General features: G+C 40.3%; 1 protein-coding gene and 1 pseudogene across 3 annotated transcripts in view; both read left to right on the forward strand.

Moving 5' to 3' along the window:
- The window catches only part of TAB3 (TGF-beta activated kinase 1 (MAP3K7) binding protein 3), a 90,326-nt gene that overhangs the window by 23,218 nt on the left and 40,765 nt on the right, over positions 1-26,343 (forward strand). For 2 of the 3 annotated variants that reach the window (XM_031029366.2, XM_031029365.2), the window contains exons 2-4: positions 8,881-8,982; positions 14,039-14,115; positions 14,353-14,467. The gene's annotated coding sequence lies outside the window, so the exon portion shown is untranslated. The remainder of the gene's footprint in view (positions 1-8,880; positions 8,983-14,038; positions 14,116-14,352; positions 14,468-26,343) is intronic. The other variant, XM_081809019.1, reaches the window with a different exon arrangement.
- On the forward strand, positions 11,109-13,840 carry LOC102748963 (B-cell CLL/lymphoma 7 protein family member C pseudogene; annotated as a pseudogene).

Consider the following 26,343-nt stretch of genomic DNA (forward strand, 5'->3'; position numbering starts at 1 on the left):
GAATACTCAGTGTTTTAAGTCTCTTCAACGTTGGGCAGTTTCTAGACCTTGACAATGGACACATTTGTTATATTTAAGTTTCAGCCAAAAATAGTGTCTGGAATGAGTCTCAGAACGTGGAATCCCTCTTCATTGCTATTGAAATTGGGATGTGCAATATCAACTAATTTTTTTAATGTCGTAGAAAAGAATGCTTTCCTAGCTACACTTTTATCATCATTACATATGTCTCAGTTTATCTGTTTGTAGGTAAGATATATATCTGTCCTTTTGAAATAGAAAGAAAGATGCCGTTGTGCAGAGTTTCCTTTTTGCTGTCCTATGAGAGCTCTCAAACAGCCTCATAAATTAATATAGTCCTTGGGGCACCTGGGTGGCTCAGTCAGTTGGGCGGCTGCCTTCGGCTCGGGTTGTGATCCCGGGGTCCTGGGATCGAGCCCCGCGTCGGGCTCCCTGCTCAGTGGAGAGTCTGCTTCTCCCTCTCTCTCTGCCTACTTGTGCTATCTCTCTGTCAAATAAATAAATCAAATCTTTAAAAAAAAAATTAATATAGTCCTTTACAAGTGAGAACCGTTTTCCTTCTTTGTATAGTTTCCATAATAGCCTTGTGAGGTGGTGTGATAGTTATGTGGTATTACACAAAGGATTAGGAAACAGGGCCTAAGAGAAGTTAAGTGACTTGTCTGTGGCTCTACACCTGGTTAAGGACAATGACCACTAGAGCGTTTTTTCATCTCTTGTGACCTGTTAAAGCTTGTCTGTAGATACTCACTGATTGCCCAGTTTTGTCATGTTATGCTTTTTTCTTTCTATAAACTAAATGATAGAATGACTTCATGACTCATGTCCTAAGGATTGAGACAGTTGGGAGATAACTCCTTCATATCCGATCCTCACTGACTTCCCCCCGCCCCGGCCATTTCTAGAACATGGTTCCACTAAGCTCTGGAATTTGCCAACTCCGCTGCCCTGTTGGAAAGCTTGCTTTGTTACTAGTCTTTTCTCTTCCCCACATGTACAGTCAGTCCCTTTCCTTCTCTTTAGACATGTTTCAGTTTTTCCAGTTCTGAGACATACCTTTTTTTCCCCTAACATATTTGCCATCCTTGTCATTCTTATGGTTAAAATCAAACTCTAACTCCTTTACTGGATATCTTCTGTAAGGCTTCTTTTCTTATTCTCTAATCACTCTTGATTAAGATACTAGTCAAAATCTTGTTTGCTCTGATCACGTGAATCTTAGGGGGAACAAAAAGCGTTTCTGCCTTGGACCCTTTTGGCAGCATTAGAGTCAGTGCTTCACCACAAGTACGGTGGTGCCTCTGCTTCTGCATGGTGCTCACATCGTATTTGCAGTGCCCTGGTTATGGTAACCTTGAACAGTTACATTAGGTCTGTGAATGTCAGATGTCCTTGTTTACTTGGAGTATACTCAGTCACATAGTGTTCGTTTACTACATATTAAAGGGTATGCGGATGTGGCCTCAAATTCAATATTACTCCATTTTTTTTTTCAAGAACTATTTTTTTAAATCCCTGTAAGGATTCTTTTCTTGAAAGTTCATTTATTAGTTTTGCCTCCTGTCCCACTGAAATCTGTCATGCTCTGAAATGTTGATGGAGGGGCGCCTGGGTGGCTCAGTTGGTTAGGTATCAGACTCTTGCTTTCGGCTCAGGTCATGGTCTCAGGGTCGTGAGATTTGAGCCCCGTGTGGGGCTCTGCACTCTGTGGGGAGTCTCCTCCTCTCCCTCACCCTCTGCCCTCTGTCCCTGTTTGGGTGCGCGCGCGCTCTCTCTCTCTCTCTCTCAGATCTTAAAAAAAATAAAAAATAAAATGTTGATAGAACTGTGACTGGTGCCATTATCTTTTGAATATCCTCATCAGAACATTTGCATTTTTTCCCTTCCTTTTTTAAACTCCTCTATTTTGTTGTCTACTTTAATTATTTTTCTTCAGTAAACTTGATTTACCTGAACCCATCTCTCCCTTCTCTGAACTGTGTGTTACTAGGGTATGCAGTATGTTCTTTTTCACCAGCTCAAGTGGAAGCTTTAAAACAGGGCATGGGCTTCACAATCTTGCTTTATCACTTATTGCAGAGCGTTGCATATAACAACTTTTCATTAAATATGTAGATTAATATGTGTAATATAATCAGTTATAAATGATAATGTAATAATTATAATAATAGGATTACTAATTTTAATATTAATATTAAACTGATAGTTAAATTGAACAGTGTTGGCTTTTTAAGGATTTTCTCTCTGGACTGCCTTAAGAAGCCTTGCAGTAGTTTTATATCCCCAGCTTCTTTTTCTGCAGTCTCTGTACAAAATAATGAAAATGGTCAACTTTTAAATGTTAATTTGAATTCATTGATGTTTTCTCCTTAAAGGACTCCGCAGTGACTCCTAGCTGATTGCTTTTTATTTTTGCCTTTTTATTTGTGAACATTTCGAAATGTACACAAATTAAGTTCAGTGAAACTCTGTGCTGCGGTCATCAACATTTCACCATACTTGTTTCCTCTTCCCCCAGCCCACTGTTCTGCTGAGAATTTATAGCATATCTAAGACATTGTTTTATTCCTAAATAATGCGTCTCTAAAACAGCACCTTTTCTTGCATTACTGCAATAATGCATTATCATATACAACACACCTGATAATGATTTCTTAATAGCTGATATGGTATTTTGTCCATGTTCAAGTTTCCCTGGTTCTTTAAAAAATTTTTTTATATAGTTTGATTTGTCAGCAGGCTCAGGTGATAACATCCTGATCCCTTCATGAAGCCCCACTTTTTACCTAATTCTTTTACTATCCATTGATTACCAATGCATGGATTAGTTATTTAATTAAAAATTAAAAAATTGAGGGGCACCTGGATGGCTGAGTTGGTAGAGCATGTGACTCTTGATCTTGGGGTTATGTGTTCAAGTCCCACATAGGGCGTAGAGTTTACTTATTAATAAATAAAACAAAGTAGTGATTGTTCTGGTTTGGTCACTTCTGCCATTATTAGCTGTAATCTTTCTCTGTAGAAGAATTTTTCCTCATTCAGTAGGGCTACTTGGTTAACCTAAAATATCTAGTCAGTTCTTGAGTTGTTAATAATGCCTTTTGGGGAACTGAAGACTGCTTTCTTCTTTTTTAAATTGAGTGTAAGTAGTGTACAGTGTTACATTAGTTTCAGATGTCCAATACACTGATTCAACAATTCTATAATAATAGGATTTTACTCAGTGCTCACCACAAGTGTAGTTACCATCTGTCACCAAACAACATTATTACAATATTACTGACTACATTCCCTGTGTTACTTTTCATTTCAGTGACTTATTTTATTTTATTTTATTTATTTTTTTAAAAAAGATTTTATTTATTTATTTGACAGAGACAGAGATAGCGAGAGCAGGAACACAAGCAGGGAGGGTGGGGGAGGGAGAAGCAGGCTTCCCCTCAAGGAGGGAGCCCGATGTGGGACTCAATCCCAGGACCCTGGGATCATGACCTGAGCTGAAGGCAGACGCTTAACGACTGAGCCACCCAGGCACCCTCAGTGACTTATTTTATAACTAGAAGTTTGCACATCTTACTCCCCTTTGTCTGTTTCACCCATTCCCCCACCCACCTCCCCTATGGCAACCATCAGTTTGTTCTCTCCATTTAAGAGTCTGTTTTATTGTTTGTTTTGCTTTTTAGATTCTACATGTAAGTGAAATCATATGGTATTTGTCTTTCTCTGATTTATTTCACTTAGCACAATACCTTCTAGGTCCCATCCATGTTGTCTCAAATGACAAGATACCATTTTTTTTTTTTTTTTTAAAGATTTTATTTATTTGACAGAGAGAGACACAGTGAGAGAGGGAACACAAGCAGGGGGAGTGGAAGAGGAAGAAGCAGGCTTCCCGCGGAGCAGGGAGCCCGATGCGGGGCTCGATCCCAGGACCCTGGGATCATGACCTGAGCCGAAGGCAGACGCTTAACGACTGAGCCACCCAGGCATCCCGGCAAGATAACCATTTTTTATGATTGAGTAATACTCCATCATACACACATGCGCGCGCATACACACACACACACATACATGCTGTATCTTCATTCGTTCATTCATCTACAGATGGACACTTGAGTTGCTCCCATATCTTGGCTATTGTAAATAATGCTGCAGTAAACATAAGGGTGCATGTATTTTTTCGAATTAATGTTTTCATTTTCTTTGGGTAAGTACCCAGTAGTGGAATTTCTATTTTTAATTTTTTGTGGAACCTCCATACTGTTTTCCACAGTGGCTATACCCATTTACCTTTCCACCAACAGTGAATGAAGATTCCCTTTTCTCTACATCCTTCCTAACACTTGTTATTTCTTGTCTTTTTGATAATAGCTATTCTGACAGGTTTAAGGTGGTATTTCATTGTGATTTGCATTTCCCTGATGACTGAGAATCTTTTATGTGTCGGCCATTTGTATGTCTTTGGAAAAATGTCCATTCAGGTCTTCTCATTTTTTTAGTCAGATTATTTGAGGGTTTTTTTGGCCTTGAGTTGTTAGAAGTTCTTTTTATATTTTGGATATTAGCCCCTTATCAGTTAATATCATTTGCAAGTATCTTTTCCCATTCAGTAGGTTGCCTTTTCATTTTGTTAATGCTTTTCTTTGTTGTGTAAAAGCTTTTTATTTTGGTGTAGTTCCAATAGTTTAATTATGCTTTTGTTTCCCTTGCCTGGGGGACATATCTAGAAAAATGTTGCTAAGGCTGATGTCAAAGAAATTACTAGCTATGTTTTCTTCGAGGAGTTTTGTATTTTCAGGTCTTACATTTAGGTCTTCAATCCATTTTGAGTTTATTTTTGTGTATGGTGTAAGAAAGTGGTCCATTTTCGTTGTTTAGCATGTAGCTGTTCAGTTTCCCAGCACCATTTATTAGAGAGACTCCTTTCCCCATTGTATACTCTTGCCTCCTTTGTCATGGCTTAATTGACTAAGTGTGGGTTTATTTCTGTGCTCTCTATTCTGTTTCTTTGATCTATGTGTCTGTTTTTGTGCCAGTACCATAGTGTTAATTATTACAGCTTTATAGTATGTCTTGATATCTGGGATTGTAATACCTCCAGCTTTGTTCTTTCTCAAGATTGCTTTGGCTATTCAAGGTCTTTTGTGATTCCATATAGATTTTAGTATTATTTGTTCTAGTTCTGTGAAAAGCACTCCTGGTGTTTCAATGGGGATTACACTGAATGTATAGATTTCTTAGGGTATTATGGATATTTAAAAAATATTCTAATCCATCAGTACAAAGTATCCTTCCATTTGTATCTCTTCAGTTTCTTTCATCGGTGTTTTATAGTTTTCAGAGTATAGGTCTTTCACCTTCTTGGTTAAGTTTATTCCTAGGTATTTTATTCTCTTTGGTGCAGTTGTAAATGGAATTGTTTTAATTTCTGTTTCTACTACTTCATTATTAGTGTATAGAAATGCAACAGATTTCTGTATATTAATTTTATATCCTGCAATTTACTGAATTCATTTATCAATTCTAATAATTTTTTGGTGGAGCCTTTAGGGTTTTTTCTATATAGTATCATGTCATCTGCAAATAGTGAGTTTTACTTTTTCCCTACCACTTTGGTGCCTTTTTTTTTTTTTTCTTTTTCTTGTCTGATTGCTCTGACTAGGACTTCCAGGTCTATGTTGAGCAAAAGTGTTGAGTGTGGACATCCTTGTCTTGTTCCTGGTCTTAGAGGAAAAGCTCTCACTTTTTTGTTGTTGAGTATGCTGTTAGCTGTGGGTTTTTATATATGGCTTTTATTGTATTGACGTATGTATGTTCTCTCATCCTACTTTGTTGGGAGTGTTTATTGTGAGTGGATGTTGTACTCTGTCAAGTGCTTTTTCTGCATCTGTTGAGATGATCATAAGGTTTTTATCCTTTCTCTTGATTATTTGATGTATCTCATTGATTTGCGAATATTGTAGCACCTTTGCATCCTTGGAATAAATCCTACTGATCACAGTGAGTGATTCTTTTAATGTAATAATGAATTTGGTTTGCTCATATTTTGTTGAGGATTTTTGCATCTGTGTTCATCAGGAATATTGCTCTGTAATTTTCTTTTATTGTAGTATCTTTGTCTGGTTTTGGTATCAGGGTAATGCTGGTGTCATAGAATGATAATGGAAGTTTTCCTTCCTATTTTTTGGAATACTTTGTGCAGGATAGGTATTAACTCTTTAAATATTTGGTAGAATTCACCTGTGAAGCTGTCTGGTCCTAGACTTTTGTTTTTTGTAAGTTTTTTGATTACTAATTCAGTTTTATTGCGACTGTAGTAATCATTCTGTTCAAATATTCTATTTCTTCCTGATTCAGTTTTGGAAGATTATATGTTTCTAGGAATTTAGCCATCTCTTCTAGGTTGTCCATTTTCATGCTGCATAGTTTTTGGTAGTAGTCTCTTACAGTCCTTCATGTTTTTGTGGTGTCAGTTGTTACTTCTCTTTCATTTCTGATTTTATTTATTTGAGCTCTCTTTTTTGCTTGATGAATCTGGCTAAAGATTTATCGATTTTATCTTTTTCAAGAACCAGCTCCTGGTTTCATTGATCTTTTTTTATTTTATTTTTAGTCTCTATGTATTTATTTTTCCTGTAATCTTTTACTATTTCCTTCTTTCTACTAGTTTTGGGCCTTGTTTTTTCCTAGCTTCCTTAGGAGTAAGGTTAGGTTGTTTACCTGACATTTTTCTCATTTCTTCAGGAAGGCTTGTATTGCTATAAACTTCCCTCTTAGAAGTGCTTTTACTGCATCCCAAAGATTTTGGACCAGCATATTTTCATTTTCATATGTCTCCATGTATTTTTTTGATTTCCCGTTTGATTTCTTGGTTGACCCATTTTTTAGTAGCATGTTGTTTAGCCTACATGTATTTGTGTTTTCCAGATTTTTTTCTTGTAATTCATTTGTAGTTTCATACTGTTTTTGTCGGAAAAGATGGTTGATGTGTTTTCAGTTTTCTTAAAATTATTGAGATTTGTTTTGTGGCCTTACATGATATCTTCTGGAGAATGTTCCGTGTGCACTTGAAAAGAATGTGTATTCTGTTGTTTTTGGATGGAATGGTCTGTTTATATCTGTTAGGTCCATCTGGTCTAATGTGCCGTTTAAAGCCATTCTTTCCTTTTCATTTTCTGTCTGAATGATCTATCTGTTGATAGAAGTGGGGTGTTAAAGTCCGCTACTGTTATTTCATTACTGTCTGTTTCTCCCTTTCTGTCTGTTAATAATTGTTTTATGTATTTTGGTGCACCTATGTTGGGTGCAAAGATGCGTACAATTATTATATCCTCTTATTGCATTGTTTCCTTTATCATTATGTAGTGCCTTTCTTTGTCTTTTGCTCCAGTCTTTGTTTTAAAGTCTATTTTGTCGGGCACCTGGGTGGCTCAGATGGTTAAGCGTCTGCCTTCGGCTCAGGTCATGATCCCAGGGTCCTGGGATTGAGTCCCACATCGGGCTCCCGGCTCAGCGGGGAGCCTGCTTCTCCCTCTGACCCTCTCCCCTCTCATGCTGTTTCTCTCTCGCTCGCTCTCTAAAAAATAAATAAAATCTTAAAAAAAAAAAAAAAGTCTATTTTGTCTGATATAGGTGTTGCTACTCTGGCTTTTGTACACAGTAAGCTTTTTTTTTTTTTTAAATAGGCTGTGGAGCCCAACATGGGGCCTGAACCCATGGCCCGAGCTCAAGACCTGATCTGAGATCAGGAGTCAGGTGGTTAACCGACTGAGCCACCCAGGTGCCCCTGTTACCCTGGCTTTTTTTTTTTCCTCACTTGATTTGTATGATAAATGCTTTCCCATCCCTTCACTTTCAGTCTACATGTGTCTTTAGTTCTAAAGTGACTCTCTTGTAGACCGTGTATAGATGGTTCCTGTTTTTTTAATTCATTGAGTGACCCTGTATCTTTTTTTTTTTTTTAATTAAGTAGGCCCCACACCCAGTATGAGGCTTGAACTCATGACCCTGAAATCAAGAGTTGCATGCTGTACTGATAGACAGCCAGGCAACCCTTAACCTTGTATCTTCTTATTGGAGCTTTAGTCCATTTACATTTAAAGTAATTATTGATAGGTATGTACTTATTTCTGCTTTCCTCTTTATATAAGGCTATTTTTTCACTGAGGCTTATGATCAAGTATTTTTCTTTTTTCATATTTTTGAGTGATAGATGAGTGACTTTGTGAGTTGGGTTATGGGGAGGGCCTCCCAGTCTTTAGTGAGCAGTTGTAATTCTATTGAGAAGGTATAGCAGGTGACAAAGAACCATATACCCTCTTTGCTGTTGGGCTTTGCAGTGAGGGTGTGGTGCTCATTTGGGGTGTGGAAATCTAAAAAAATCCTTTACTTTACCGGAGAATAACTTAGACTTGGTATGGAGTCATTTAAATTTTAAGACCTATGGCTCTTAAAGAGCCTGAAACCCATTAATTTTAATGGCTAGTATAAATGGGGAGCTGTAGGGACCCCTGATGGTTTGGCAGAGATGCAGTTAAAGTTCCTCTTGCTAGCTTTCTGTGAAGACGAAACCTCAGAAAAGCTTTGCCCTAACCCTAACCCTCTGCTGTTGCCGGCTCTCCCTTAGGTACTGGAAGTGACTTAGTGGGAAGGGGAACAAGGTGACTGATACAGTCAGGTGAACTTTCTATTAGTATTGATGGAACATCAACTTTATTCTCTGGAATTTCATGTAGTAAAGCGGTACAAACAGCTGCTTTCTCTTTCATGACCATTTATTCGCTGTATAACTTGCTCATGCTCTTTTCTTTAAACCTTTCATAGTTGAAATCTTACCTGTTGGGTCTTTAATTTTTTTAGGATAGTGTCTGCAGCCTTTTCTCAAGTTTTTCACCGTGAATTGTTGTGTGTCAAACTGGACAAGGTATCTTATTTGAAGCTTCATCATTTGAAAAATTGGAGGTAAGGAGTGTGTATCTATATATATGTCTTTATTTCTGTAGTTATTAGAACAACAACCTTTTTTGAAATCTAATCTGTGTTGCTGTTAACATGTTTATCTTATCCCCTCACTCCCATCCCTTTTGTGCATTGAATAGCAAGGATGAGAAAATAAAAGATGTCCAGGTAACCTCAGATGTCCAGGCCCTTAATTCAGGACCCTAAGGAGGTCTTTGTAGATTTCATTGTTTTAATTAGAAACCTCACCAGCCAACGGAAGGGTAATTTAGCAGTTGATTTTGAATTAAAGGGGCAAATCCTACCCAGGTTCCAGACACCCAGTGGTTGTGGCTTGAGCTGGTAGAGCTTCAAAGACCTGCCCTCAGGAGTAACTGAGTGTGATGTGTGCATATGCTGATCTTCCAACTTCCTAGTTTTTGTTGTAATTTTTCTTACAGGTCCGTGTTCAACAACCGAGTTGTATAGATGATAAATCTAGTATTATAAACAAATACGGGTATAATTTTTTAAATGGTAGCATCATTCTTGCTTTGAGCCATTGATAGATCTGTTTCAAGAAAGACGGTATAATAATATCACCTTTGATTTCTATCTAGATAGTTTGTTTTTCCACCTTATACAAATGTTCCCACTCTTTTAAAACATGTTTCCTAGTATAATAACATGTGACAAGATGTTATGAGGCCTGTTTTATAAACTTAGCTTTTTTAGCAAATTTTAAAATCCCTGTGGCTTTCAGTTACCTTCTTGTGTAAAACAAGGGGATTGTACTGAGGTTGGATTCAGGGTTTCTCAACCTTGGCACTATTGACATTTGGGGCCAGATAATTCTTTGGTGTCAGGGGCTGTCCTATGCCTGTAGGATGTTGAGCAGTGTCCTTGGCCTCTGCCTACCAAATGCCAGTAGCATCTCTCTCCACTATGACATCTAAAATTGTCTGCAGACATTTCCAAATGTGCCTTTTTGGGCAAAATCATCCCCAGTTGGGAGCCACTTGGTTACATGATGCGTAGAGTTCCTTCCAACTTTCTATTTCTATTGTTTTTATTTCAGAAAATCCTATTCTTTGCAACCTAGCTTAAATATCATCTCTTCGATGAAGCTTTCCTTCATGCTCTTTTTCCTTGTCTTATTTTAATTGTTTCTGTATCTGACAACTTATTATAAAACTTAATCCCACTCTACTCTGTCATTGTGTTTCTTTGAGGGCATGGGTCTTCTCTACCTCTAAGCTGCGTGCTCAGATTTTGTTAAATGAATGAACAGTGGATTTGGGAGGATTATCAGGTTTGTCATTGTTAAATAAATGATTATAAATGATATTTTTGTTCATCTTTCTTACCTTGGAAATTCCCACAGTTTGTGATCTTGAATTTCTGGGTTTAGGAAACTGATTACTTAAAAAAATCTTTTTAGAAGGCAGGAACCTCCAGTAGTATGTGAGGAAGCCACACAAAACACATTGAGGCTGCATTTGAGAAAGATAAAGTCACATAAAAATTCATAACATAAAGAGATGTTTTGGCTTTTATATCCAGATGTTTCTCAACTCCATTTGGTTAATTAGAAAGCTGCCATCTATTCAGATAAAAGTAAAATGGAAAGGTAGTAAATATTCTTTCTTACATAACCTATAATACCTTGCTATATTGTAAGTCAGTATTTCTCATAGAAACCCACAGTAAAACAAAAAAATAAAAAACAACACATTTAAATCATGATTTAATACATATCCACACTCAAACAAGTTTTTTGAACCACTGTTGACCATTGTTGTGTATAAAGCACTCTGATACTTTCTATGACATTTCTTTTTTTTCCTTAAATACTTGTCATCACCCAATAAATTTGTTACACAATTCACTAATAGGCCACAACTTACCATTTGAAAAACACTGTTATAAGTAATCTCTTTAATAAAATGTGGATATGATCTGCCTCTAGCATGTGTTACCAGTCAGTTGTCCTGTCTTTCTTTTTAAATAATGCCATTAAGAATTGACCTAATGAAGACCTTGGAGGGAGGGACGGCAGGCCAAGAGAGCGGCACCCGGGTCTGGTGCCGAGCCTAAGCCAGCCGGAGGGGAGGCAGCCCACCCGCAGCCTCGACCTTGGCCCTGCCAGCATGGCTGGCTGGACCATATGGACTGAGACCCAGAGCTGGGGTAAGGATGACATCAGGAAAGTGATGGCAACCATCGAGAAGGTCTGGAGATGGGAGATGTCCTGGGTGACTGTGGGCAACACTTCCCTTCATATCTTCAAGTGGGTGCTAGTGGTGGATCCCCAGGAGGAAGAGTGACAGAGGGCAGGTGGGGGTGCAGAGAAGTCCTCAGGCCTAGAGTGGCAGGGCAGGGACACCAGTCCCCGGGCGCAGGGTGGCCCTCCTCATCCTGCTGGATCTCCCTGAGAACCATAATCAGTTTCCATTCGGGAGGCTCCCTGCAAAAGGGCACCGAGCCCAGCCCTGGGGGCATCTGCCAGCCCAGCTGCCCTGTCACTTGCCAGACCACCAGAAGGGGTCGCAGAGGATGCTCGGCCCCCATGGCTGGGCTAAAGAGAGCAATCCCGGGAGCATTACTGCAGGCAGCACTGATGAACCCCAGTGCTGACCAAGGAGGATTCTGTTCCAGAATTGCTGGAGGCTGAGGCCTTTGGAGTTTACCCTGTCTTTGAGCTAGTGCCGCCTGTCCGCAGGGCAGACCAGGGTGACACACAGGACTCAGAGGGCACCCCCTCCCCCTACTCAAGCACATCTGCCCAAATGCCCCCGACCCCTGAGAAGCCGGCCTGTCTGTCCTGTTGCCTAAGGAGCCCCTTTGGCTTTTTACAAATAAATACCCTTTTGTTTAAAAAAAAAACAAGACCTTGAAACACCTTGATTCCCAATTAATGTAAAATCCTGTATTTTGTCATTTATACTAAGTATTTAGTGTGCACAAGGCACTGTTGGTTTTTTGTTCTCAAGATTTACAGTGATAATACCTAGAGGAGAATAAAAAGTTAAAAAACATTATTTCAGGTGTTCATAGTGGTAATAAACGCATGACTTTTTGGGCATTTAGGAAGGGGAGAAAACTGTGGTGATTTAGGTCACTGGGAGAAAGTTAGCATGAATGTGGGGTGGATTTCTCATTGTCATATCAGAGATCTGAAAAAGCTATTACATGTGGTAGAAAACAGCATTCATGTAGGTGCCCAGGACTTTTGCTCATTTTTTGGGTAATGTTTAAGATAAAGTAATTGAGAAATTAAAAAGTAAGAAAAAATATGGTAAAGTGCTGAAAATATACAGATAAACAGGGTATGTTAACTCTCCTGTGGTTATAAAATGAGGTTCAGTCAGGAGATTAATTAGAGACTTGTATCTGTGGTCCCTCTGATATAAGGCATTATTTGCCCCCAAATGATAAAGTTAACATTGGTTTATTAGGTTTACTGGATGAAGGTATGGTAGTTCCCCCCCCTTTATCCACAGGGAATATGTTTGAAGATACCCGGTGGATCCCCCAAACTGCAGATAGTACCAAACCCCATAATACTATGTTTTGTTTTGTTTTTAAGATTTTATTTATTTATTTGACAGAGACAGCGAGAGAGGGAACACAATCGGGGGAGCCGGAGAGGGAGAAGCAGACTGCCCGCTGAGCAGGGAGTCCAACGCGAGGCTCGATCCCCGGACACCGGGATCATGACCTGAGCCGAAGGCACACGTTTAATGCCTGAGCCACCCAGGCGTCCCTACTCTGTTTTTTTCTGTATATAACCTGTGATAAAGTTTGTAAAGTAGGGACAGGAAGAGATTAATAGTCATAAAATAGAATATTTATGACCGTATACTGTAATGAAAGTTATGTGAATGTGGTGTCTCTCTTAAAATAGCTTATTTTGGGGCACCTGGGTGGCTCAGTTGGTTAAGCAACTGCCTTCAGCTCAGGTCGTGATCCTGGAGTCCCAGGATCGAGTCCCACATCAGGCTCCCTGCTTAGCGGGGAGTATGCTTCTCCCTCTGACCTCTCCCCTCTCGTGCTCTCTCTCATTCTCTCTCTCTCTCAAATAAATAAATAAAATCTTGAAAAGAAATAGCTTATTTTAGGGGCACCTGGGTGGCTCAGTTGGTGAAGCATCTGCCTTCGGCTCAGGTCATGGTCCTGGGGTCCTGGGATTGAGCCCCGCGTTGGGCTCCCTGCCCAGCCGGGAGCCTGCTTCTCTCTCTTCCCCTCTCCCTCGCTTGTGCTCTCTCTCTCTCTGTCTGAAATAAATAAATAAAATATTTTTTTAAAAAAAGCTTATTGTACTGTACTCACCCTTATGATGATGATGTGAGATGATAAAATGCCTGCCTGATCTACAGTGGGATGAATGGCATAGGCACTGTGACATAGCGTTAGGCCACTATTGACCTTCTGATGCTATGTTGGAAGGTGGATCCTCTGCTTCTGGACTGCAGTTGACCACGGGTAACTGAAACTGCAGGAGGCGAAACCACATGTGAGAGGGGACTATCGTAGTTTCTGAATGATGGGGAGAGAGAATACTCATCTGTCAAAATAAGCCAGTAAGGTTACTGTTCTTTATATAAATTGCTCTTCATGGAACAGAAATGGATTGTATTATAGTCAGCATTTTTTAAAAAAGATACTTATTATTTTGGCCGTACAATTTAAAGTTTCCTACGTGCTTGCAGGGCCTGGGCTTCATCCTTTCTTCTATAAATAGATGGGGGCTCAGGATGCTACGTCACAACCAGGTGTGCTTCAAAAGCCTTAAGAAAACAAATGGTGGGTTATTTTTTTATTTTTCTGGACTGCTGCTCTCTTCTTGGGATAATGTAGAATTTAGTTACTGTAGAAAATACTTGTGACCCAAAAGAAATGATGATGATTCAGCTTGTGATGGTACTTGGGAAGGAACCACCTGCCCTAAAAGTGTGGTCTAGCCTCCTGTGTGCTGTTACCTATAAGCACCAGAAGTCTTGAGTTTTTGTTATGTTTCCATACTGAGTTAGGAAGTTAGCAAAAGGATAACTAATTCCTCATTTTGTCACTTTTCTAGACTACTGAAAAGAAGGTGCTTTTAGAGCTGGAGATGTGAATAAGACTCCTGTGCCAGAGATCATAAATCATCTTGAGGTAAATTTTTTAAAATTAAGTAGATTGTTTTGTACAGTTTTAATTTTACAGAAAAACTGAGAGGATAATACAGAGAGTTCCCATATGCCCAGTACCCAGTTTCTTCTATTATTAATAGATGACCTTGGCATGGTACGTTTGTTACAGTTAATTAACCAATATTGAAACACTGTTATTAACTAAAGTCCATAGTTCACTCCCTTTTCCTTTTTAACTAATGTATTTTTTCTGTTTTAGGATCCCACCGGGATGACGTTTAGTTGTCATGTCTCCTTAGGCTCCTCTTGCTGTGACAATTTCTCAGACTTTCATTGGTTTGATGACCTTGTCAGTTGTGAGGAGAACTGATCAGGTATTTTGTAGAATGTCCCTCAATCGGGATTTGTCTGATGTTTTTCTCATTGTTAGACTGGTGTTCTGGGTTTTGGGGAGGAAGACCACAGAGGTAAAGTGCCATTCTTATATTCTTGTCACATCACGTCAAGAGTACGTACTGTCATCATGATTTATCACTGTTAATGTTGGCTTTGGTCACCTGGCTGAGAAGGTTTATGTCCGCTTTCTCCATTCTCCACTCTAATGTTGCTTTTTTTTTTTTTTTAAATTCTCTTTTGTACTGTGTTGTTTGGAATGAAGGCACTGTGTAGTCGCCACTTAAGGAGTCGGAAGTTATACTGCATCTCCTTTCGGGTGTTCTACATAAATTATTGGGAATTCTTCTGAATGGGTGATTGTCTCTTCTCCCCTATTTGCTTATTTATTTAGTCATTTCTTTGTATCATTAGAGGTTCATGGATAATTATTTTATACTTTGGGTCATATTCCTTTACTACTTTATTTTGTTGCTTAAATTTTTCTAGCCTTGGCCATTGATGAGCTCTTTTGGTTGGCCCATGTGTTACCTTAACATGCCCCCATTGTCATGGGGTGGGGTTCCTTTTGAGCACTTCCTTACTTTCAGGCATTGTAAGATACTCCAGACTTATCCTCTGTATCCCCTGTTATAGTTCTAGAATCAGCCATTTCTCCTCAAAGCCCTGGTTCCTTTTATTAGAGAATGCTAATGTTATTAGAAATCAAGATCTGAGTACTAGGTAGGCTCACTGCTACTTTGGGGGGGTGATGTTTCTAGGCTCTGTTAGCTGAAATCCCACGTATACACTATCTGTATATTTATGCATGTCTATACATGTTTCTCTGTATCTGTTTTTATATATTTATATCAATATTAAGCTAAGCATGAGTTTTTACTGATGTCTTCAACCTAATCCATTACCACATGGATCATTCTAGCCTTCTCTCCTTGCTTGTCTGTAACCTGTCCCAAACAGTGAGAAACCTGGCTTTCACCATTCACCATCAATGTACTTAATTGTTCACTCCTGGTGTGTGTGTGTGTGTGTGTGTGTGTGTATACATATATATGTGTGTATATATACATATACATATATATGTGTGTATATATATAAATTATATATATAATATATATAAATTATATATATAATATAGATGTATATCAGTTTTGTTAACTTCTACCCCTATGGGAAACAGCTTTATCAACTAGAGTGCGTTGCTTATGTATATTTCCTTTTGCCTTTACTTTAGTCTTACAAATGCCACTCATTTCCAAAATTATGTAGGTCAGCACCTTTCCCCCCCAACCCTCTGGAATGACATTGTTTCACGCATTTGTAATACAGTTAGATTACGTCATATGGTGTCTGTTCCTTCCTGGGATCCCCTGACCTACTAAATGATCTTAAATTTGCATACTTTAAGGCTCACTCTTGGGGCGCCGAGGTGGCTCAGTTGATTAAGCATCTGACTCTTGATTTTGGCTCAGGTCATGATCTCAGGGTCATGAGACTGAGCCCTGCATCAGGCTCCGGGCTGGGCATGGAGGCTTCTTAAGATTCTTTCTCTCCCTTTCCCTTGCTCCTCGCCTCCTCAAAAAGAAAAAGGGTTCACTCTTTGTATTATAAAGTTCTGTGGGTTTTGACAAGTGCATGATGTCATGTATCTACTATTAGAGTATTATACAGAATAATTTCACCCCCTTAAAATTGCCTATGCTTCATCTATGAACCCTCCCCACAAACCCCTGGCAACCACTGATCTTTTTGCTCTCTCTATAATTTTGCCTTTTCCAGAATGTTCTTGAGATATTTTTATAGTAGGAAACCTTTGATTTTTCTAACCTAGATACCATTTTTTCCTACCACCAATCAGTATTCCTAAATGAACAAAATATTTCTAGTAAGAATCAAGGCTTTCCCATTTCTTTTTTCATATACCACTCTATAAGGGCATTTTGCTTTATTTTTTAATATCCTACTTCTTTGGGGCACGTGGGTAGTTCAGTCGATGGAAGATGCGGCTCCTGATTTCGGGGTCATGAGTTTGAGCCCCATGTTGGGCGTAGAGCTGACTTAAAAACTAATAATTGGGGCACCTGGGTGGCTCAGTCAGTTGGGCATCTGGCTCTTAGTTTTGGCTCGGGTCATGATCTCCTAGGTTGTGGGATCAAGCCCCGTGTCAGGCTCCCCACTGGGCTGGGAGTCTGCTTCAGGATTCTCTCCGTCTGCCCCTCCCCACTGCTGGCTCGAGCTCCCTTCCCGCCCCCCTTCTCTCCAAAAAATAATTTTTTAAAAAAAATAAAGAGTAAAAAAACTAATACTCATATCCTGCTTTTTTGTTAGCATACTCAGAATTGGGAAAAGATCCCAAGTACCTTTATTTTTATTTTTGTTGGGGAGGTCGTGGGGGGGCAGCAGGAGTGGCACATATCATGGGTTCTGTAGAGGTGGCAGCTAGCAAGCAGATACTCACTTGGGAGGATGGGTGCTCATTTTAAATTTAAACTGAATATGGGGGCGCTTGGGTGGCTCAGTCGGTTAAGTGTCTGCCTTCGGCTCAGGTCATGATCCCAGGCGGGCTCCCTGCTCAGCCCGGAGCCTCCTTCTCTCTCTGCCCCTTCCTCTGCTTGTGCGCTCGCTCGTGCTCTCTCTCTCTCTGTCTGAAATACATGAATAAAATCTTTTAAAAAAAACAAAGACAAGGGCGCCTGGGTGGCTCAGTTGGTTAAGCGACTGCCTTCGGCTCAGGTCATGATCCTGGAGTCCCTGGATTGGGTCCCGCATCGGGCTCCCTGCTTGGCGGGGAGTCTGCTTCTCCCTCTGACCCTCCCCCCTCTCATGTGCTCTCTCTCATTCTCTCTCTCTCAAATAAATAAAATCTTTAAAAAAAAAAAAAAACAAAGACAAAAAATAAACTGAATATGCTTCTATCTGTTTCTGGAGGACTATATTTAACATGAAGATACTTTTGATTCTTTTAATATAAATATTGATCCCTAGTATATCTCCTTTGAGAATATAGTAGAATGTAAGATAGATGCAACGAATATGTGACTGTTTCAGAATGGTTTCCATTATAATCAAAATCCTGTGGGACGATTGTCTTAGAAATCATTTGGAAGGCTCATTTAGGGGAAATAACAATATCGTATTCCTATCCCTTCCTTGTTATTTAGTTGCACCTTTACATATGCATGAAAAATCTTGAAATTGGAACCCTTACCTGTACCAGTAAAAGATCATTAGTTATGCTCCACTACTGGCCACTTCTTGTTGCTGCTTACCTAGAAGAATTTACTATCTAGTACAAAAACCCCTTCTATTTTATAATCAGGTTTTGATTTAAACTGTCTTTAAGAGTTTTGACATCATCAGAATCTTACGATGTAGCCAGAAGTATAGGAGAATAATGTTTGTTTCCTAGCTTTGCTGCTTGTTGACTCTGTGACTACAGGCAAATTATTTACCCTCTCTGAGCCTCACATTTCCTCATTTGTAAAATGTGGATGATATTATTTGCCTCTCCTGTGGGATAAGGGGGGTTAAATGAGACAAAGCACTTAGCCCGGTGCCTGGTACGTACATATGGCTCAATAAATATCATCTAAAACCAAAACTTCCAAAGCAACAAGAATATGGGTGAAAATTCCAAAGGTTTATATGAGTATACATGTTTTTGTTCAGTGGTTTTTGGCTGGGCCAGACTAATCAGAAAAATGAATGATTCCTTTCCTTAAAAGTTCTCTCAAGGCCAGGCTAACTTTTCCTCAAACCTCAGCAGTGTTCACCTCACCAAACTTAAGATGCTAGCAGTGGCTGTCAGCCTGAGATACTGTTGTCTCTCTAGGGACCACCTGGGGGCGCTTCTAGCATTTTACAGGCCAGGATGCTAACCACCTTGTGACACATGGGGCAAGCTTGCATGATGAAGCATTATTGTACCCCAAATTACCGGATCAGTAGCCGACTGTGGAGACACACTAGACTAGACTGATATGGTACTGGCCTTAAACCTTTTATGGAACATATTGCAGGTGGCACAGACCCTGCTGGTATGCCAGTGGGTGAGGCAACCTCAGGCCTCTGTGTCTGGGACGGCCTAGGGAGTGTGGACAGTAGGCAGGCTGGAAAGTACGTGTCCCTTCTACAGGGTGCAGCCGTGCCTCAGCTGTAGCCACTTGCCTGCTATTGCTGTAGCTTCTGATTTTTTCAGCGAGAAGTTGGGTATCCGGGTGGTTAGGTAAAATTTCTCTATTTTAAAGTGTGGCGGGCGCCTGGGTGGCTCAGATGGTTAAGCGTCTGCCTTCGGCTCAGGTCATGATCCCAGGGTCCTGGGATCGAGTCCCGCATCGGGCTCTCTGCTCCTTGCTTGGGAGCCTGCTTCTCCCTCTGCCTCTCTCTCTCTGTCTCTCATGAATAAATAAATAAAATCTTTAAAAATAAATAAATAAATATATAAATAAATAAAGTGTGGCTCTGGGCACCTGGCTGGCTCAGTCAGTGGAGCACGTGACTCTTGATCTCCGGGTGTGAGTTTGAGCCTCACTTTGGGTGTAGAGATGACTTAAATAAAGAATCTTCAAAAAAAAAAAAAAATGTGGCTCAGCTTTTTTCTTTAACACTATTGAGGTCAAACCAAGCAGATCAGTGGGCTGGATTTGGCCTATAGACCATTGGTTTGTAACCTCTGCTATAATTATTTTAGGTAGTGAGCTAAAATGTGGCAGAAGTAAACACTCAGGCCTATAACCGCACAACCCTGCATATTTGCTGATCTCAGAAAATATTTGCTGTGGAAACAAAGCACTAGGTGTGAGGTCATTTTCTAGAGTGCGGAGAACGGCAGCATCAGAACAGAGCTTTGGGGGAGCTTTCTCTCTGTTTGGGAGGAGGAATTCTGTTGGAGAAATCCCAGTAGCTGCTTTCTGAGGATCAGAACCCACTGCGCCTTGTGGTGCTGGCACTCCTGAATGGGGGTGGGGGTAGCTGCACCCCTGGAAGAAGGCTCAGAGTGATTCCACCGCTGAGCCTAGCGTCTGGGCCCCCTAATCTCCATGCTGCCCTCAGAAATTGGGAGTTGCCCGCAAAGCTGACAGACCACAAAGGCTCCACCCTGTAGAACTTCTTGGTTTATGTGGCTTTAGAACCCTATGACGATCGTGGGGTTTATGCCTTTAGTATTTCTTCTTATTTTTGATCTAGGGTTACCGCCTACACAGCTCCACAAGCCACAGCTGTGGCCATCTGTGCTTTAGTGGGGGTGTTTCAAGGGTGTCCCAGGAGTTAGGTCACAGCCCAGCCTAGCCAGCACAGTTCAGATACTGCTTGAGTCCTCTGGTTGGTTTCAGATCATGACTCATCACTTTAGAATTGTATAAAAGAAGCAGCCTATTAAAAGGTTAAGAAACAAAGTCCATATCTATTAAGCATAGTTGTTGCATACATTGATAATATCTGGACAGGAATAGATGGTGTGTTTTGATGTGCATCACATCGAAATCTATAATATAAGATACTATAGGCCAATGTTTCATCTTAGTTGTATTCTGTGGGATTACATGCAAAAACGTAGTGTAGTACTTTATTTTAAAACTTTGTTTTTTAGGGAAACAGGCTCATCTTACTGGCTAGAATACTTTCTATTTGTAAACTATCTGTTTTAACCTCTCAGCAGAAAGGAAATTGCTTTTTTTTTTTTTTTAAAGATTTTTTTTATTTATTTGACAGAGAGAAACATAGCGAGAGGGAACACAAGCAGGGGGAGTAGGAGAGGGAGAAGCAGGCTTCCCGCTGAGCAAGGAGCCTGATGCGGGGCTCGATCCCAGGACCCCGGGACCATGACCTGAGCCGAAGGCAGACGCTCAACGACTGAGCCACCCAGGCGCCCCAGGAAATTGCTTTTTTTAAAGAAGAATTTTAACATGTTTTTAATCATCAGGAAATTATTCAGAGTGTTGTATATTGCGAAATACTTAATGATCATCCATGTCAGTTAGTGCTTAAGAAAATGACTGTATAGGGCAGAGTGCTAACCACTGTTCAGATTACGTACATAATCCTTTAAAGAGAAGACATTTTCATATTTGCTGTGAAAAGTAGGTCTGCTGTTAATCATCTTTTCAGGGGACGCCTGGGTGGCTCAGTTGGTTAAGCGTCTGCCTTCGGCTCAGGTCATAATCCCAGGGTCCTGGGATTGAGCCCCACGTCGGGCTCCCTGCTCAGCGGGGAGCCTGCTTCTCACTCTCCCTCTGCTGCTCCCCTTGCTTGTGCTCTCTCTCTCTCTGTCAAATAAATAAATAAAATTTATTTATTTATTTTTTTTAAGATTTTATTTATTAGAGAGAGAATGAGAGACAGAGAACATGAGAGGGAGGAGGGTCAGAGGGAGAAGCAGACTCCCTGCCGAGCTGGGAGCCCGATGCGGGACTCAATCCCGGGACTCCAGGATCATGACCTGAGCCGAAGGCAGTCGCTTAACCGACTGAGCCACCCAGGCGCCCCAAATAAATAAAATTTAAATAAATTTTAAAAAATCATCTTTTCAGATGGTAGCCATCTTTGTGGGTAAGTTGTTGGCTTTGATTTTAAAGATGATTTTTTAATATGTTTTTTTCAAAGGCAAGTATTTGTAACTCTTAAGGGCGATTTTTTTCCTTTTAGCTCTGCCTCTTATATGTCCTACAAGAGCTTATTTATACAAGGGTTCTTTGCACCCCTCTGAGCCCTTCACTTCCCACCCCTGTAACCCCCTTTTTGGATGATAAGTTGATGGGGGTTTCTTGTCTTTTTTTCCCCAAAGAAAGGCGCTCATTCTCACCCTACTGGCAGTGTCCTTGATACCTACCAGGGACATAGTGGAAAGAACACAGCCTTTGGAGAAGGCAGGCTTGGATTTGAGTCGTGATTCTGCCATATGCCCATTCTGTGAGGTGGTTTTCTTATTTTTTAAAATTTTTTATTTTTTTAAAGATTTTTATTTATTTATTTGACAGAGACACGGCGAGAGCGGGAACACAAGCAGGGGAGTGGGAGAGGGAGAAACAGACTCCCCGCCGAGCAGGGAGCCCGATGTGGGGCTCGATCCCAGGACCCTGGGATCATGACCTGAGCTGAAGGCAGACGCTTAACCGACTGAGCCACCCAGGCGCCCAGAGGTTGTTTTCTTATTTGTAAGCTAGAGATAATCACAGCTACCTTGGAGGGCACAGTTGTTCAGTAAATGGTATCGGATAGCAGTAGTGGTGAAATTAATGGTAACTTTGGCATTGGTGGCTCCTGAGGTTTTAAAGGTGGACAGAGCTGGCGGAGAGCTAGCAGCTCCCAAGAGCTCAGAACTGGACAGAACCCAAGCTCTTGCTTGACGCCTGAAGCGTCTTTGTTTTTGTTTACCCTTGTCGCCTTTTCTTTTTCGTAAGGAGGCAGTTGTATTATCCTTATATTTTAAAGGCTTGAAATTAGGGTTGAGAAATGAATAAAACAGTTCTTTGGAGCCACTAGAGAAGCTTGAGTTAAGCTTTTGGGTGCTTCAGAAACTCTTTTTTGACAACAGTTAAATAGCTAGCAAGTGTTCTGAATATGGTTAGCCCCTCAAGTATTGAAGTATCATTTCCTAGTGGGAAAGTTGTCATCATTTCTGTAAATACAAGCAGATTTGATGACTAAGGTCATCCTTACCATTAAATTCAGTGAATTCCATTTTTCTTTTCTATTTCACCTAACAGATGTTCATTGAATACCTAGTCTGTGCCAGACCCTGTGCCTAATCAATTGTATACCCTCAAAGGAGATACTGAATTATAGAATCTAAGAGTTGTAGGTCTTAGCCTTTTAATTGAATGCAAATCCTAAAGCCTTAGAGCTGCCTGCAGGTAGCTCCTGACTACTTGAAACGTGGCCAGCCTGAATTGTGATGTGCTGTTCGTATAAAATGCACACTGGATCTCAAGGACCTCGTTGGAGAGAAATATGTAAAATAGCTCATCCGTGATTTTTATATTGATCATATAGTAAAACAATACTATTTTTGATAGATTAAATAAAATATATTGAAATTTCACCTTTGCTTTTTGCTTCAGGTGGCTACTAGAACATTTAAAGGGGTTTGCATTATATTTTTATTAGACAGTGCTATCTTAGACCTTCAGTGACTTGGCAGGGTTATTCATCTAGGACTCCTTTGGCTAGTGCAAATTATAGATCACCTTACTGTGAAAATGGCAGATGATTGTTGTTTTGATGAAAATGGTGGGTAATTCAAACAGGTTTAAAGATTTTATTTATTTGAGAGAGAGAACACGCAAGCTAGAGGGAGAGAGAATCTGAAGCAGATTACTCGCTGAGCGCAGAGTCTGACACGGGTCCCTATCTCACGACCATGAGATCATGACCTGAGTTGAAACCCAGAGTTGGCCATTTAACCGACAGAGCCACCCAGGTGCCCTCAAACAGGTTTGAATTGACCCTAAGGACTAAAGTTAACACTAAGGACTTTGAAATAATGTACATTTTAAATTAAGCCTGGATTGTTAATCTGGTAGAATTTAGCTTTTCAGATATCAGGGATATTTTAAGAGTGGAAAACTGGAAAAACATACTTAAAGATTGAGTAGCTTAAATCTATTTTCCCTTTTTCCTAAGCATTCACAAATTGTTCTACAGGGGTGATCCCTGATCCCCCAATATTTTATTGGGGGTGTGTATAGGATGTAGGGGACAAGGTTCGTCTATATATAATTATTTTATTAGGTAGATTGGTTTGGTATAGTAAAAGTGACTCTTCATTATTTAATTATTTAACAGACATTTGAGCAAGTGTGAGCTCAGGCTCTGGAAATGCAGGGGTGAACAAAGCATAGCCCTTGAATAGAACTACAGCCTTTTTGTTTTGTTTTGACTTTTTATTTGGAAATAATCCCAGAAGTACAGAGTTGCAAGAGTAAAAATTTTTACAAAGAGCACCTTATATCCTTGATCCATATTCACCTATTAACATTTCCCCTGTTGGCTTTATTTGTTCCCTCTTTCTGTGCATGTACGTGTGTGTGTGTTTGTGTACAGGGACACGTGTACACATACATGGTATATATTTTTTTCCTGAATCATTTTGAGAGTAAGTTGTCATACTGTTTACCCCTAAATATTTCACTACCTAATTTCCTAAAACTAATGTAGTCTCACATAGAACCATAGCACAGTTATCAATTCAGTAAACTTAGTAAGTTCAATAAATTAAACATAATGGAATACTTTTCATAATTTACCATCTTTCAATTTTGTCAGTTGATCCATTTTTTTGTAACATTTTCCCCACTTAGTATAGGACCCAGTCTAGGATTAGTTATTAGATTTAGTTGTTATGTACTCTCTTTCCTTTAATCTGTGATATTTTTCTTTTATGACATTGGCATTTTTAAGATGACATTCTCACCCTGTCTCCACCCCTCCTTTTTTTTTTTTTTTTTTTTTAAATAGAACATTTATCATTTTGGCTTTGTCTCTTTCCTCATAAGTTTCGGGTTCTGCATTCCTTTTTTTTTTTTTTAAGATTTTATTTATCTGAGAGAGAGAGAGAGCACAAGCAGGGGGAATAGAAGGCAGAGGGGGAGGGAGAAGCAGGTTCCCCACTGAGCAGGGAGCGTGATGTGGGACTCGATCCCAGAACCCTGGGATCATGACCTGAGCCACCCAGGCGCCCCTCAGGTTCTGCATTCCTGACTGGAATACTGTAAAGTAATATATTTTCTCAGGGTGTCCCATCTAGAGGTGTACGTTGTCCATCTTTCCCTCATTGATGTTAATTTTGATTAGCTAATCATGATACTGTTTGATTTATCTACTGTGTAATTCCCCTTCCCCCCACCCGCAATTAATAAGCAGTTCTTTGGGGGAGATACTTGAAGGCCATTCATACATACTACTCTTCATCCAAATCTACTCCTAGATTTAGCATCCATTGATGATTTTTTTTCTTGAAGCAGTCTGTACTGTGATATCGGCAAAATGATTTTTTAAGGCTTCAGCACTCCTTGCATGTTTACCAGTTGGATTCTACTATAAATAAAAGTCCTCCCTTCTCCATTTATGTACATGTGTATTTAATACTGATAGCGACTCATGGGTTCCTGTTTTCTACAGGCCTGTAATTCATTACTGTCCTTAATTATTTTGGTACTCAAATTGTCACAGGTTTGGCCAGTGGGAGCCTTTTCACACTGGCTCCCAGGTCCTTAGGACAAGCTCCCATCATTTTTGAGTACTTCCCCCGCTCTGTGGTGTAACAGCATGTTCTAGGTAGAGCTACAGTTTATATGAGAGACCTTCAGATACACTGGTGGCTTCAGTGTTGTGTGTTCAGTGCGCCTGTGAGGATAAGCACAACCTGCAGTGAAAGCACAGTGGAGGGTCCTCTAGCACGGTGTGGGTAGAGGAGAGGCATGGCGGTAGGACTTGGGGAAGGGGGTTGTCAGTGGAAGCCCCCTTAGAGGAGGTGCCATCAGTACCAACGTGTGCAGGATCGATGTGGCTTCGAGAAGCAGTGGGGAGGGAGGAAGAAAAGCATCTCAGGCAGATGGATGATCATGGTCTCATGCCCTAGGAGGAGGTAGCACAGGATAGCCATGCACAGGATCACACCTGGCTCTGTTCCTTTGGGATGCAGAGTGGAGGGGGCATGATCAGATCTGCATCTTAGAACACAAATACTCTGGCTGTGATGTGGGAGGAAGGCAAGACCAGAGGTGAGAGAGCAGCACGAAGTTGGAGCCATAATGTTGATGACAGCATTCAAAAATGGCCCGAATAATAGTAACTAATGCTGACTTACTAACGTTTGACATTTAAATTTTACTACAGCCCTACTATTATTTCCATTTTATAGGTGAAATTTCAAAGGTGTAAGGATTGAGTATTTTATTAGACACTAACAAATGGCAGAACTGGGGTGGCAACCATGACCACTTCGTTTCACCCTGTAGTTGGTTGTGCAAGAATGGGAAGTCAGGGATCACACCCTGGTTTCTCGTAGTGTTACTGAGTGAATAGTGGTAACATTCGTGGAGAGAACAGAGAGCATTTGGGGAAGGGTTGTGGTGAGGATTTCCTTTTTGAACATATTGACAATTATCTTTGGGCATATCCAGATGGTGCTCTGTAGTAGGCAGGTGGCTATATGTGTCTGGAGTCTTGGAGAGAGCATGATGTTCAAGATACCAATTTGGGAATCCTCAGCCTTTAAATGTTACTGAATGCCTACTAGTGGATATGATCACTGGTTAAAAGGATGTAGAATGAAAAGAGGAAGCAACTTAGGGCAAAAACCAGACAGACGTTAATGGGACAAAAGAGGTAGGAAGAAACCAGGCTACTATGTTGTCAAAGAGGCTAAAAAAGGGAGCGATCAGTATTGTCAGATGCTGCAGAGATAAGGGGGCATAGAGACCAGAAAATATATCTGGATTTAGCAGCAGAGAGATTGTGGTATTTCAGTGGAATGTTGATAAGAGCCAGATTAAAGCAGACTAAATGAATTGTAGGGAGAAGAGTACAGGGTGGACAGAAAGCCCATATATGTGCCAGTCATATTCCCCCACATTTTAATTTTTCTTCATGTTCATTAGATAGCTTTCGTGTTGTGGCTGGAAGTCATTAAAACAGTCACTGATGGCTTTTTTTTTTTAACCTGTGGTTAGGCAGAGTCTCATAGGTATGGGCTTTGTGGCCACTTGGTAGACAAAAAGAGTGTACATAACTCTTGACAGTCTTATCTTGGAAGGAAGAGGAGAGCAAGCCAGACGCCCAGTGAAAGCTAGCAGTTTGGGGCGCCTGGGTGGCTCAGATGGTTAAGCGTCTGCCTTCGGCTCAGGTCATGATCCCA

The sequence above is a fragment of the Leptonychotes weddellii genome, chromosome X (genome assembly GCF_054177405.1).
Source record: "Leptonychotes weddellii isolate Sample4059 chromosome X, ASM5417740v2, whole genome shotgun sequence".
NCBI classification, from domain to species: Eukaryota; Metazoa; Chordata; class Mammalia; order Carnivora; family Phocidae; genus Leptonychotes; species Leptonychotes weddellii.